Genomic DNA, 16,473 nt, shown 5'->3' on the forward strand with positions numbered 1-16,473 from the left:
CTTCCACTTTCAAATGAAACACTTTCAAGAATTTTTTTTTCTGATTTTGTTCATATCTCTTCAATAAGTGGTTGATATTGCAATTTTCAAAAAGTAGTTTTAAAACATAGTTCAACAAATTTTAAGTTACATTTTTTCTTGCACTTGAGATAATTCTTTTCCACTTACTGGATATTGACTGCAAACCAGAATTGCTTTAGGTGCCCTGAAGTAGCTTGGCATGAGTAGAATTTTTAGAAGAAAGGTAGATTAGAACCCCAAGAGAACTCATGCTTGTCAGAAGAAGATAAAATGCAATAGATACACCTATGAACACGTTTTAATGTAGGAATGACTAAATCTTCCAACAAAATGCAAAAGTATCAATTTTGCTTTACCATGATTTTTCATTTCCCTAAAATAATAGCATGCTTAGAAATCTAACATTTAACTACACATCGGTCCTTATTAGTTGATGTAAAATATTTCAGTCATGGTGGAAATGGGAAGAGTTGTCAGTGCATAATTAAGAAGTTTATTTCCACTGCAGTGTTACATCCCCCTCACCACATTTCTCTCTTCTCTTTTTCACTGTCTCCATTCAACCTTTTCTCTAATTTATAATCTTTTTACTTTTGTAGAGAAATTGTGTTTAAATAAAGATAAGGATAAAAGAATTTGTCTATGTCTCCCAACTGGTAATTTCAACTTCTTCTATTAATATAAGACTGCATCCAAAATGTTGCCTAATATATTTATTTTAAACCTCATTGCATAGAAATTACAGAACATGATATATGACTATTATAAAGAGAATTTAGAGGAAATATTTGAATTCTCAGTACTTAAAAATACAACCACAGAAATAGCTGAAGAATAAATGTAGGTGCAACATAGTGCCATAAGCTTATTCACATGATTAAACTTTTAGGTAATGGTTAATGATAGCTCAAAATTTCTATTGAGCTGTTGATCAAATTCAGCATGGAGGGCAGGCCTTATTATTTCAGCTCACAGCACTGAAATAATAAATTCACAGATTTAGGCAGAATTCTAAGCAGAAATTCTCCCCAGCTTCAGAGATTGTTAATGCTGTCCAGAGAATGCCAAAGACTACTTTATGATTCTACCTACTGTCTCATGTGAGAGAAATTGATGCTAAATTAGGCCTTGCTTCTATCCACTGTCCAGAAGTCACTCAAGCAGGGAAGTAGTACAACATCTTATGTACTGCTTCATTCTATGGCTGTTATTTTCAGGAATATTTCAACTCCCCCTCTTTCATCCTGCACTGCACCACTACCCCTTTTCTACTTAGTTGACTAGAATTAGTTTAAGCAGATCAAAATTAATATAAAAATGGTATTTTAGCAGGATATTTATATTTATCAATGAATTTTTTTAATACGCTTTTAGAATAGTGCATAAATAGTTGTGGTGAAAATGAGCAGGAAAGAAATTGAGAAAATAAATATATGAAAAATTTTATTTTGGAAAATACAGTGAAATGCCCGCTGATGACAATAACCACCAGTATAGTTTAAGAGAGATGGCATTTTCAGGTTTGTGGTGTTTACATGAAGGTGACTCTGCTTTTCAGGTCAGCTACAATTTTCTTTGCAAAACACTGATTACTTTAAACTAAAAAGGTTTTACCAGCTTACAGGCTGGAAGCAACTTATAAAACGTAGCACGTATTTAATATATCACCTTTTCAATATCTTTTGGTACAGACCACTTTTTGCACACTGATTTTTTGCTTCCAGTGTTTTATCTAGGAGGAACATTAGCTGTGCAAAGTGTGTTTGAGTTCAGAGACTAAAGAACTAAAAATCCAGTTCCCTGACTTTCATGGGTGTTTTATGTGCAGATGACTGAGAAATGAATGGTGCACATCTTGGTACGCAAAACTTTGATTTGAAGATTTAATATAGCAGAGAAATGTCTTCTTTCTTAGTCTGTTCTTGCGCATCCACTGATGTTTGAAGTCTGTAATCTTTGACCCTTATCTTCTCAATTTCACTTCTTTAAAGAAATTCTTCTGTAAAGCATTCTAAAGTCAGGCAGGGAGAAGCCTTCTCCTCATCATGTTATATATATAAGGAGGTTCTGGAAGATTAATCAACCAGTTAATGCCATCATTTGTGAATCATTAATCCAGGAAATCTTTTTTCCCTTAAACCTGAATGACACTTCGTTCAATATGTGTCAGATGTTTCTATTATCTGTTAAGCAGACGGTCTGGAAGGAATGCAGAATTTGTAAAGGCATATAAAAATTGGTTTCTGGTACTCTGAGATATGTGCTTCTAGAAAAGTGTACTCTGGTGTTCTTTAATAAACAGCCCATGTGTGGTATTTCTTCCAGAGGGACCAGCAGAAGGGAGAGGCTCTTGCTATATCCACTAAATAGGACAGTGCAGAGAAACTCATCAAACAACACAAGAGAACTTACTGTATTTCACATATGCAGTCCAGATTGTTTACCACAGTTTTAGAAACCACCTGGTATGCCCCAGTATCACCAAGACAAAAGACTAGCACTAAACCTAACATGGACATTTAAAGATACTTGTAATTATAAAAATATAAACTGCACATCCCAACTGATCCGTCACATTGTCCCAACTGCTGGATTATATTCTAAGTTTCAACTTGTACTATGTGAGCTGAAAGTTTCTAAGCATTGTGAATTGACATTAATATTAAAGAAGGTGAAGACAAGCAAAGAAGAAAAAACTCTATCTCAGTTATGTCATGAGCTATTGCTCATTAGCTGACTATGTCTGGAATTAAGTTTGCAGAATACAGGAGTAAGTCCTTTGGAACTGATGTCACATGTACCATGTGTTTGTCTGTCTGTGATAATCTTTACTTTATTCTCTGCAAGTCTTTATCTGAAGCTGCTCTTCAGCAGGCTCCTTAATTTTAATGACTATCAGGAATTTAATCATTACATGATGAATCTTTGCCTCTTAAATATGGATGGCTTTTTACAAAGTGTTCCCAATTTCAACAAGTAGTCTACTGCAGAATGACATTTATAAATTGAATACTTTTCAATTCTCCAGCTGCATTATATGACACTTAATATATTTTTTGCCACTAGAAATATCTTTAGAAATGAACATTTTTGATCTTTTTGGATAGAGAGTAAATTAGGTGAGAGAAAGGGATAAATTCAAGAAGGATATCTCTGGAAAAAAAAGATATCACTGTTTGTAAAATATTGGAATCTTGTAACTTCAGGATTTTGGCCTTTTTTTTTTAGAAATTTTGCAATCAAAAGAATTACTTAGCTCTTTTTTACTTTTGCAAGCTAGATGTACATCAGAAGTTTGGGTCAGAGAAAAATGTAGCAATTTTACTGCCAGTCATAATGATTTTAATGATGTTTCCTTCTGAAATAACTCTTCTGAAGAGCTGAAATAGCCATTTATAATGAATAATAATAGTTTATATCAACATAGTTTGATTGCTCACCCAATCTGAATCTTATTTGTTTCAACATTTGCCATTTTTAAATGATCATTGAAATTTTGTCCAAATAATTTGCCATCTACAGATTGTACTAAGTTAATTCCAATTCATTGGTATTCTCTGTTAAAGGGAAGTTTAAGATCACTCTGCAGAAGTCAATTTCTGGATCCAGTAAAGTTAGTTAGAGCTTTACAATTTGAAAATTCTAGAGAAACGGAATTGGTTGCCTGGCTCATGTGACAGCTTTTCCTTCTTGATTTGCTGACTGTAATTTTTTCAGCATTCATGGGTGAATAATATTTTTAGACACTTGTACTGAGTAAGTGCAGTCTTAGAATTTTTTGATGAATGTTGACTGCTTTGACTCTCAGAAGCTCAGTGACTCAGTTATCATTGTTCGGGCAGCATAAATGGGTTTTAAAGTCAGCATAAATTACTTTTGCAAGTATTTTCAAACCTCACTGCAGTAGTAGAGTAGCATAAAACTGCCTAGTATAAATTAGAATTAGACTACTGCATTTTGCTTATTTCAGTTTGTCCTTGATTTTTTGTGGATTTTTTTTTCTTAACTATGAAAATTTATTTCCTTTAAAAATTTGGCTATAAGAATTTCATTTAAAAGTTTAAAAATTGCTTACAGTCAGTCACCAGAGCATATAGCTTTTCCTTCCACATTTCTATGCTTTAGCCCCAATGGAGTACAAAGGTGATTAACCAGAACTGTAAGATTTATTTCTCCTATTGAGGCACACCCTCATCCTTTCCTTTACAGTTAATTGAAGTGCAAAGTGGACTTAATGGGTTCAAACAACCAGGCTTGGATTTCCTTTACATGCAGGTTCCTCCCTAGATTATGGATCTAGGAAATACTGTTGTGCATCACAGTCCCTGGGTATCAGACTGGCTGCCTGATCAGTCCTTTCGGGTTGTCTGCTGCAGGAAACAAAGCAGAGTTTCAAGTTGTGAACAGGCATAATTTGGCTCCAAAAGCTGAGAAGAGATAAGGACAGTTGAGAGCTGTCATATTCCATCTTCCCCAGTATCCCTTTATTTCAGCAATGTGTCCTTGATTGACCTGAATATTTTCCCTTAAAGAACCACTAGTTTTTGTGGTTCTTTTTGACAAATTTGTGTCCTAAAGGTATGAAATTCAGAGGGAAATTTTTAACATTTTATGTGTCAAAGTTCTAACAATAGCTATTTTTGCCTTAAGTTATAGAATTACTGTAGATTCATAAATTAGCATTTAAGCCCAAAATACAATTGTTGCCTGATTGTTCTTTGGTATTATAGATTGAAAAGTATTTTTAAAATAGATTAAATTTGCCCACAGTGTTGCCAACAGATTGATCTTTTGATGACAGTTGAAAAAACCCAAGACCGTTGAAAATAACAGCAAGAGAAAATTGGTGTACTGACATGAAATAAATTGCTCTATATGAACAAGAATAATTACATACTTGAATAATTTAATATGTGGTGAAAATGTGTCAACTCTCAATCAAAACAAGATGTATAAGAAACATTTTAGGTCACTAGAGATGTTTTGTGGGGGAGAAGCAGTACAACAGATCAGAAAAATATTTTAGAAAGAGGTTTTTTTTGCTGCTTGTCCACAAAGCTCTTTACTTTACTATCTTTTCTTTTATCAGTATTTTCAAATCAGTAAATATGTATAATGAAAAAGATTATCAGTCTAAATGGGCTTAACCTTACCCTCTTCTGTGAATATATGGTTAATGGTACATGCAGTACATACAGGGTTAAGTTGGTGTTACTGCCTAATATGTAACATTCCTCAAGCCCTTCCTCTCTTAATTTTTTTGTCAAAACTTCCTGTGCCATAGATCTAGTATTTCTTTGGTTTTACTTGCATCAAATACTTTCTTAATTGTTCTTGTTGTGACTTGATACCCCTCAAAATTACTTGTTCCAGTGGATAATGCCTCAAGAAAGGAATGAACAGAAATATTTTGAATCAAGGGATTACGCCGAAGCAAAGGGGAAAAAAAAAAGCTTCATTATTTTACAGTATCTATAGCCAAGACCTGGATTACTGGTTCATAGTATCTGTAGCTCTAATCAGACTACTGAAGTGAATCAATTGTTGAATATTTCAAATGGATGGATGGGATATTGAAGCCTTCTCAGAAGAATCTAAATTCCTTAAGATTTGCTAGTTTACTGCAGCTAATGACCACCCCCATTCCCCAAGTTGTGCTAAAAGTTTTATTGTGCAACAAGCTCATCTGCACTTTTTGAAGAGAATTAAATTATTTTCTTCAAATTCTTCAACATCTTCCCACCATTTTTTCTCTAGTATGCCAACAAATACATGGGGGAAAATAATCCATCAATAACGCTTACTTCTGGGTATCTTCTCATCTATTAAATTACTGGTTTAGATTTTATTTTTATTTTTACACTCAAAATTTATGCTTCTATGTCCCACTTTTCCTCCGGCTGCTAGTTCAGAAGAGGACAAGTTTTCTGTAGATCCAACACCATGTTTTTCAACATTGTGTTGGAGTAACACAGAATCACAGATTCACAGAATTTTTAGGGCTGGAAGAGGCATCTGGAGATCATCTAGTCCAACCTCATTTAGTTCAACAGCCCTTAGAAATCTTAAATATGTTAGAACATCTCATAATGTGTTCACACAACTGACTCTGTACCTGCCTACCTAATTCTGGAGAGATAAATTACTTTCCAGATTGCATTAACTATTTTTGATTCACTCTCTTCTGCATTTCTTGGAAGCCTAGACATCCATCTCATACACTGCCACCTACATGGTAGAAATTTAAAGAGGAGAGTTCAATCCTATCTGGAGACAAACTGTCTCCTTTCTCACTTTTTCACTGCCTGGCACAGAGTGGAACTGGAATGCCAAGTGTAATTACACTGTTAATTCAGAAGTTTCAACAGATACGGTGCATTACATGCAGGATCTCTCTGACACTGGAAGAGCTAGAAAAGAAAGATGAGTTCATTTAGTGCTGAAAGTACTCAAATTATTAGTTTCTGGGACTTTGAACTCATCTCATTAATGATTCAAGAGACTTGCTGTTGATTGTAAGTGCTGCAGTTGTTATTAATCGGCTTGGATCATCATTTTCCACAAAGATGATACAATAAGTTTAGTTTTTTAAAGAAATGTATCTCTTTCCCTTCTGAACACAGGAACATTTCTTGGTTTAAATGATCAGATTACTAGAGACAGAGTATTTCTGGACATGTCTGTTTGATGTACAGGTCTTTAATCCACGTATCTCTTCAGTGCCTAGAGCTGTTCTGTGAAGTCATACCCTGAGCTGATAGTTCTTTAGAGGTCATGACCCAAGTGGAGCCTTGTTGGTTATAAATTGGATTTCTCATCTAACAGAAACTTACTTACTCATGCCAGCATTTAATGTAATAATATTGATGAAAATTGTACCCATTTTGCAAATGTGACTCCATAATTAAAAATTCTGTAAACCATTACTAGTATTTACAGGTTACTGTAAATAACTGCAAATGATCAGCTACACAAGTAAATAGAGAGAATTCTTACCAGCTTATGAGGAAATCAAATCTGTATTCTAAAACTGAGCCACCAAAGGCAAGCAAGGGTTTTTTGGAGGTAGTGGAACACACACGTCTTCATCACTTTTTGCTGCCTTTAGTTGCTCAACATTTTTTCTTTTCTTGTTTATGCTGTTTATGCCCAAGAGAGACTGCAAACTTTTTCAGTGGGGAATTTTTATTCCTTCAAATCTTCAGCACATGCACAAAATGCAGCCAGCTCTGCTGAGATCAGTACGATTACTGTGAATAGCACTGTCCACACATATCTAGCACTGTTAAATCTCACAGTCACAAACCATAAACCTTTCATATAATCTGCAGGTTATGAACAATACTCCTCTCCTTGGAGCTGTTTTTTTAAGAATTCAGCTTTGCATAAGCAGCTAATGAGTGAAGGTAAAAGTTTTTATAGGTCACTGGGAATTCATAAGCGATCAGTACATTGAGCATGACTTCTCTCCTACTGGACTTTCTTAATATTTGAAGATTTGTACTACTGATTGAATATATATAGCCTTCAACATTCCATAAATAAAAACCACAGTTTTTAAAATTTTTGATTAGTTCAATTATTCTCTGTAATCAGAAAACCAACTTAAAAAACTCACAAACTCAAAAAAGCTACTACCTAAAAAAAACCCTCAAAACATTGTTTTGTGGTAATTAACAGTATATTTCCATCTTTTTGGTATTTTGTTATATCTCTTCTACAAACTTAACTGTTTTCTTGCTGCCTTTTGACAAATTGCTGATAAAGTTGGTAAAAATTCCCAGAATGGAGTAAAAAAGCAGCATAAAGTTTAAACAGTGAATAATATTACAATATTACTGTCTCTTGTGTAATTTCATTTGAATTATTTACAGAAAACAATACAGAGAGATGTCTACAGTATAGATGTCTGTCTGCATCTGGACTAGTTACCCTGCTGTCAATTTGTAGTTAGCCAAGAGAAACAGGCACTCCAATTAAAGTAGACAGATAGATAGATAGATAATCTAAAAAAAAAAGAGAAGAATTGGGGTCTTTGTCACAAACAAACCTGCATGGAAGATGTCCTCTTTATAAACAGTTTTTCTGTATCTCACCTTGGGCATTTTTAAAATATTTGCAAGGAGATGTGTTAGAAAATTAGATAAAATCTTTACCTCAATATTTGAAAACAGCCATAAGATCATAAAATATCACAAAACATCACATAAGTGAGATAAGCTCGAGCTCAAATGCATATAAGCAGTACATGCCCAGAGCTTTTTTTGTTGTCATTGTGAAAAAGTAATTTCTAACATCACAGCAAAGACCTCAGCCTTACTCTTACCTGCAGCATAAACTGACCTGGCCTGACATTAGTCTGTATCTCACCTAACCTACTGGTAGTGATACAGGTCTATAATTAGGTCACAGAAAATTGCTTAGAACTTACAAAAAAATTGTCTCTAGGTAATCTGAGTCTTGACTGGTATTCAGTGAAAAGTGGAAGCCACATCTTCTGCCCCTTACCTACGTGTCAAGGAAGCACAAATACAGATCTGAGAAAGTGTGAAATATTAGACTACTTCCTGAACCAAGAAAGGGCAGATATAATCACTAGATACAATCACTAGAAAATGGTCCTTGCTGGTGCAGTCTTACAAAATCCAGTGAAAATCTAGAAGAAAAATCTGGAATGAGGTTTGCAATACAGAGAACTGCAAAGATTTTCAGTAGGTACATATGTCCTGAGGAAGAGTTGATGCTGCTCTCAATAATGAAATGCAGTCCTTGTTGCAAAATTCTGCTAAAGGTAATGTCTGACAAGAGCAAGGTAAATCAAATACCCCTTTCTCCTGAGTTCTGAATTTTCTGCTGTGTGATAAAGAGGTGCAACACAGAAACCACAGATCTGTTAGGCTAACCTCAGTAACTGGAAAAAATTACAGAGGTCACACTGGGTGCTATTGAAAGGCATTTAAAGGGCAATGCACTCATCAGGCACAGTCAACACAAATTCATGACGGGAAATTCCTGTCTAACTGATTTGATATCCTTCTGTGATAAGGTCCCTTGGCTAGTGGATGAGCAGTAGGCAGCGAATGAGGTTTTTCTGGATTTTAGTCAAGTCTTTGATGCTTTCCCTCACAGCATCTTTCTGGACAAGCTTTCCAGCTGTCAGATAAGCAGATACACAGAATGCTTGGTGAAGAACTGGCTGAAGGGCAGGGCTCAAAGTGTTTTGATGAATGGGCCAACATCTGGCTTGCAACTGGTCACGAGCAGTGCTCCCCAGGGTGCAGTTCTAAGGACAGTTCTGTCCAGTATGCCTGTCAACAACCTCCATGCAAGTTTGTTGGTGATATCAAACTGGGAGGTGTTCTCACAAGGGACAAGTACAGCTTTGAGGTTGCTATGGTTTGGATTTGTTATGAACACAATGTTAATAACCCCTATGTTTTAGTTACTGCTCAACAGCTCTTGTGCATCATGAACAGCATGAACTTCAACAACAAATGCTGGATTCTGAACCTGGGATGTAATAACGCCAGACATGAGTATAAACTGGGAGAGGAGTGGCTGAAAATAATCTCAAAGGGCCTTCTTGACTTTCATATTTAATTTACCCATCACTATCATCACTAGAAAACATATTTCAATGAGATAAAGTGCTCCTTTTTTTTTTTCCCTTGAATAAAATATTTGAAACAATGAACAATAATATAAATGGATAGGAAAGAACAAAAATTACATTTAGAGTCTTTAAAGCCAGAAATTTAACACAAAGTGAAATACAACATTTTCTTCTTACAAATATAAGTAATTGTATTCTTTGATGGATTCTGCACCTAGAATGGAGTAAGACAAGGCACAAGATCAACCTGAGAAAAGTGACCTGGGGGAGTTGGCCAGCAGGAGGCTCAGTGGGAGCCAGCGCTGCCCTGGCAGCCCAGAGGGCAAACCTCAGCCTGGGGCGCATCAAACATTACATGACCCAACAGTCAAAAGAGACAATTATCCTGCTGTGCTCAGTGCCGGCGTGCCTCACCTGGAGCACTGTGTGCACTTCTGAGCTTCATGAGTCAGAGGATCTGAAGGTCATTGAATGAGTCCAGAGGAGGGAAACAAAGCTTCAAGATTTTTCTGCTTTTCTGTATTTGCCCTAATGACATTCATCTCAATTTTTCCATGCAGCAATATAATTACACTACCCTTCGTATGAATCCATGTCAAATATGTAACTTGGTCTCCCAAGACTTTTGTCCAATGATTAAAATTATACATTCTTTAGATTCCTAAAATTGTACAAAGTTATCTATATTTAAAAGAGGGTAAAACATCATTCTCATCAAATGTTCTCCTTTTTTTAAAATTTTCTCATTCTTCTTGCTCTTCAGCCTCCCTCTCCTGACATGTCTTTCATTTTTTCAAATTAAAATAAATGACAGAGATGATAAGGAAAGGGAGAGAAATAATAATTCTTTCTTCAACTTTCTTCAGAACATTTTTAAAAGCAAGCCTTTAACACATACAGTAAGCTTCTCAGCTTTTGAAAATAGATAATTTGATCATCAGCTTCACTATTAATTCTTACTCTATGATCCATCTATAGGCTTCTTCAAGTTAAAATTAACTAAAATGCAAAATTCTACTCATGGCTACTTCTCTATCTTCCTTTCTCTCACAACGTTTCCAAAAACAGTATCACAAACCAACCTTTAAAATAATCCTGTTCACAACAATTTGTTCATGTGCACATGCAAAATTCTCTGAATCTGTAGTTGCCATGGGAGATAGCAGAGAGGCATCATATTATTCTTTGCCTGTTCTTACAGTGTTTTAATGAAGAAAAACTATATGCAATCTTCCATACTTATTTTCTTGTCTCTTTGTTGTTTTTTTCCCCAGAAACTGAATCTGAGCTAGGTACCTCCACATCTATTTGCAATGCAGGGCACAAGGTCTCTTCTAAATTCATAGCCAAACAGTTTTATCCACTATGCAGCAGCAAAACAGGAAAACATCACTTACTCATTCATCATTTACTCTTTTCTGAAGCCTTGTTTCAAATTTATTTTCTCCCTTCACAAAGGTGGAGGAAAATCTTAATTTATTAAGCAGGCTCAAATCCTGACAACACAAAAATAGTCACATTAAGCTGGAAAGTAGCTCACATTTGTCTGAAAAAAAGTCTGAATAGGAACGTATATTAAGCTGAAACAAATTAAGTAATACGCAATACACTCAAGTGCCTGTCAAGCAGGGTTGCATGCTAAAATTTCCCACTTAGAATCACATATAATGGATTTTACTTTCTTTTCTTTTTATACTGCAGGAGATATAATTTAAATTTGAATTATTGTAACCTAAAAAGGCATTTTACTGGAAATGAGCAATTGATCAACATTGAGTACGAGAAAAGAAAAGGTAGAGAACGTTGATCTTTTAAATATTTTTTTCCTTTTTCCTCAGCTTGGTATTAATCAGAATGATTTAATACTAGAGGTTTGTATAGTTTTCATCTAATCTCACATTACTTGCCTATCGCTTGGGGATATTACCACATTTTAATCAAAATGCACTAGATGTACTTATGTCAGTGTTGAGCATCCTTTTTGCTTTGTTAATTAGTTACAACCCTGCAAAGACTTATATCTATATTAGGAATTTGATTTCTTTTATATTTTTAACTGTAACAAGGACCAGAACTCATTAAAATCTTGTATGATTAATGTATTTTCCTCAGGTATTTTATTTCCATCAATTCTGCCCTTCTGTAAAGTCTCTTTGTGGATTCAATCAGGGAGATTTAGAAAGAAAATTCTTCCAGACAAATATGTGCAACTTTGATTCTGTAAAATATACCTTGTAAATGGACTTATTTTGGTTACAGTAAATATTACCAAATGCTTCCAATTGTGATGCTGACGTGATCAATTTACAGCAGAAATAAGGCTGGCATGAGCACATCTAGGAGTATGAGCAGTGCATTTCAAGAGAACAGAGGTTCAGGCAAAGCAGCAAAGGCAAATCCTGGGGTTACAGGGAATTTAACAGAAAGAAATCAAATACATGAAACATATCCTTTTACTGTATTAGGTCACAGAAAAAAATAAAGAATATTAATCACTGATATCATCTGCTCATTTCTAAAGAAGTTTGCAGTGATAAAAATAGTTCATTTTGGTTTCACTCTAAACATGATGAATATTAGTGTAGAATGTGTTCTCACAGATTAAGCTTGAATTAATGGAATCTCCAAATTCAGCCATTCATATTTGTCTGATAATTACCTAATTAAATTAAGAAATTCCTTGAATCAGAACATTACATCTACTTCACTACTTGAAAACTGGTTGATGGTGACTACTGTGAAATAAGTCAGTCTTGTTATACCATCTATAATGTAAAAGTAATAAAAGTAATTTGTCCTAGTTCTTTCTTTTATCAGCTGAATCCTGAGGACATGTTCATAGCTGGTAACACAGCACAAGGTGATCAGCCCTAAATAGGGTCCTAGAAAAAATAGTTGGTTCATGGAATATGTTTCAAAGCTGTGAATGTACAGCTTTGGTTTTGATTTAGGTAAATCCCAGAAAACTGAAATTTCTATGCTGGGCACTATCTACCTAGCCTTGCCTTTGTACATCTATTTACCTGAGGTGTGCTGTTCTGACTCATGTATCTCCCATTTTCAGACTTATTTTAACTATACCCATGTAATGAAATCTTCCTTCCGCAGTGAAGACACTGAAGCCACAACTTAGAGGTTTAGGTTCTTTGTACTCCTTGAGAGGTGAATGATGGAGAAATTTGAACCATCTCTTAAACCATCCCTGTTTTGTAGTACATATAAGTTAGTACATATAAGATCTATGGTTTCCCAAGTTATCCATTAGGAATGTGTGCTGGTGAAGAAAATGATGAAAAATTAAATTAGGTTCTTAAAAATAGAATTTTGTACTTAGAACAAAGACGGTTTTCAAAAGAAAAATGCACAAAGGGAATGCATGCTAGAACGACTGCCCCACAAGATGTATGGTGGCATACATACTTCATTCTGGTACAATTTGTTTACCCAAAATATTTTTTAACTTGAGGGGTTTCAGAATTTTAATGAAAAATTTATTGATGTACTTTTTACTATTTAAAAGGAAGATGCTGTTGAAAACATCACAAGCATTGTAAATTATTTTTATGTGTCAGGATGCAGGTGCCACTGTCAAACCTTTTTACAAACTTCAATGTTTCTTATTAGAACTAAAAAATATTTGGATAATCAGAATACATTACAGAACACTGTATTAAACATGCACTACATCAGATACTACAGAAGTACCTTGCTGGATAGGTAGTTGTACAGAACATAAACAAAAACTGGAACTTAATAGAAAGGACTACTTGGAATCTCAGTTGTTTTAGAAGCTTGATGGCATGACAAAATGCTTGTGTAAAATCTTGTACCTAAAAGAATGAATCAGTTATATAACTTTAATCCCTCAGTACCATTTATCCTATGGAAATCAGTGGCAGAAAAAAAAGGACAGTTTCTGCAGAGTGATATGGTATCAGTGTCCATTTCTGTAATTGAAACTTCTGTATACTCTCAAATGCAGAGTTATATCATTGAAGAAAATGAGCATGGGGAAATAGATATTTCAGCAAGTGAGCAAAGAACAAAGTTAAAAATATTGTGATGGACAAATGACTTGCCAGTATCTTCTATCACTGGTTCAAAAGGTCTCACTTAAGACCTCCACAAAACCTCTGATGGCAAACTCTGCTCTTATACAGCTGTTTGGCTAAATAGCAGTGACAGACAGAAGGTGTGGATTTTTACAAAAGAGATGACACAGCTGTCCTGGGAAAGCCTTCCCTTTTACTGGGGGAACTATGCCTAAAGATAACCACGTGTTTAGTCAGCCATCAGCCTGTTAGATAGAGGAATTAAAGGCACACAAATTTATGGCAATCACAAAAAGGATAAGGTCATGTTTTAGGCTGGTTTCTAATTTGTCTCGAAAAATCTCACTGAAAATGGAAGAATTTAGTGGCTCATGGTGGGAATGCAACTGTTAAGTTATAGATTGGTCTCATCCTCATAGAGGCCTTTTGAATAAAACAAAAATTTAAATTGTCATTAGGACAAGCTAAAAAGAGGGATGCAAATTATATTGTCTGTGTTATATGTAAAATGTGCTTTGTATTAATAATTATACAATATTCTCACTCTATATCAAGGAATATACATCTATCAAATTCTTATTTTTGAATTAATGAGTTTTGCCATTAATTCACACTCAGTAATACTTTTCCCAGGGTTGTTTTTTTTTTTCATTTTGCCATTCAGCATAAAAGAATTAGTTCTTGCATTAACAATTCATTATTTAAAGGGACATTACTGTTATTGTAAAACTACATATAGCAGCAATCAGAAATAAATGGGAAGGTAAAAATTAAGGTCATTGTTAAGAATTGTATTTAATATTCACATATCCTTTTCCTGCTTTGAAGTATTAACCTAAGTGTTTATAAAAGAAGACACAGCCTTAAACTCTGGTTATTTAACAGAATAAAGACCAGATGTTATAATTCCAGGTTTGGGTGCAAATGACATTTATCTTTAAGAAGTAATGCATTTTGTCATAGCAATTTGTGTTAAGATAAGAAGTCATGAGGTAGGCTGCCAGGTTCTCTCTGGTTCATTTGTTATGATTTTTGCACCTGACACCATGTCATGGGTTCAAGTCTCAAAGTGGCATTCTCTAGTGCTCTACTGATAGAAGAGCTATCTGTACTTTAGGTGACATTTTAAAACAAGCTTTCTGGCAGTTTTCCAAATATATGCTAAAATCATAAGAGACATTTTCAGATAAGAGCTGGAGATAATAGCACTCTTGTGGGCACATCTCTTCTCTATAAAACTCACTCTGTTACCTAAGATTGCCTGTGAGCTATTGCTGAGCACATCTGTAATGGCTGATGCACTTTCTTCAATGTCATTTTATAAAAAATAATTCAGTATCCTTCAGAGGTGTTCAGTATCTGGGATTGGAGGACCATTTTAAAATCAGATTCTATTCAGAGGGCAACAGGGGTTTTGTCACTTACTATAAATTAATTTCTTGATTCTGGCAATATTTTCACTATAATTCATGTACTCAGGAAACATAGTCAGATTCTCCTGTTCAGTGATGAGTTACTAGGCAGTAGAAAAGGACAATACCCGGGCATATGCAGCTGGGATTAAGATGCTACCAAGAGGGTGAGTGTTCCCCTAGGAGTCTGTCCAGCTCCAGGTTTTTCCTACAGGTCTGGTTAGTCCTGTCAAGAAGGGTAGTTTGCTCACCCAAAGTAACAAGGATAAATAAGACCACTGGTGTCGACTGTTTGATATTGATCTTTCTGTAAAATGTTTTTTTACAGGATTTAGTCACAGTAATTTTTTCTTTCAAGTAATTTTTTTCTTGGTTTTCAGCTTATGTTGCAATGACATATTTGAATATTATTTTCATTATAGATTACATTTTTGTGGTGAGATTTATATAGCATATGCTTATCTAACAAAAAACATTTTTGCAGATGAAGTATGAACAACTCAGAATGTTTCTATTACTTTTTTCCATATTTTGGAGATTAATAAGGGTAGAAAAACTTAATAAAATCTTCATAAGTATAATTAACCTAGGCATAATTAACCTACCTTAATGTGTACAATAAATGTACACAAGATACACATGGATGCTGATAAACTCTTCATTAGGCTTTCTACTGCTCTGTGCAAAAAAGGAGACCAGAAAAATAAAATGTCTGTGTCCTGACCCTCAAATATCTTCTATTTGAGCATGTCCTTGTCCCTCTTGTGATAAGAAAATAAATTATTTTGACTGATGGGAACTACTGACCTATCTGTCTTCAAATATATGTTGTACCCTCTGTTAACACTTTCTGATTTTATTGATAATTCCCTGATAAAATATTTTCTAGTAGCTGTGTTTTGATATCTGATGGAATGGTATTTTTGATCTTACACCAAGGCATTTGTGCATTTCACTTTTCAGTGTCTGGGATAATAGTGTGTTAAGTAATGTCCAATAAAAAAATAGAATTTGAGTCAAAAAATATGATTAAAATCAACAAATTTTGTGTCTAATTCAGCTGAACCTGTGTTAGAGGTTCTGGTGCCACAGAGTTAATAGGTATTGCTATGAAATGCCTAATGCACACACAATGAGTAATTTAAAGTCTGAAGAAAGTGGGGTAATTTATCTTTATCAAACTACAGTTACAGCTGTGTTTGAGAGAGTCTATGAGATTGGAGGGCACTAAATGGATTTGCTGTTTTATTGACCGAATTCTTCAAGAACAGCTTTTTCCAAGAAAAGAAAGTTCCAAGAAAAAAAAAAAAAAAAGGTATGGGAGGGTGGTATAAAAGAAACACTACACAAAACAAACTCCTTAACTTGAATTAAC

Source organism: Melospiza melodia, chromosome 1 (genome assembly GCF_035770615.1).
Source record: "Melospiza melodia melodia isolate bMelMel2 chromosome 1, bMelMel2.pri, whole genome shotgun sequence".
Lineage (NCBI taxonomy): Eukaryota > Metazoa > Chordata > Aves > Passeriformes > Passerellidae > Melospiza > Melospiza melodia.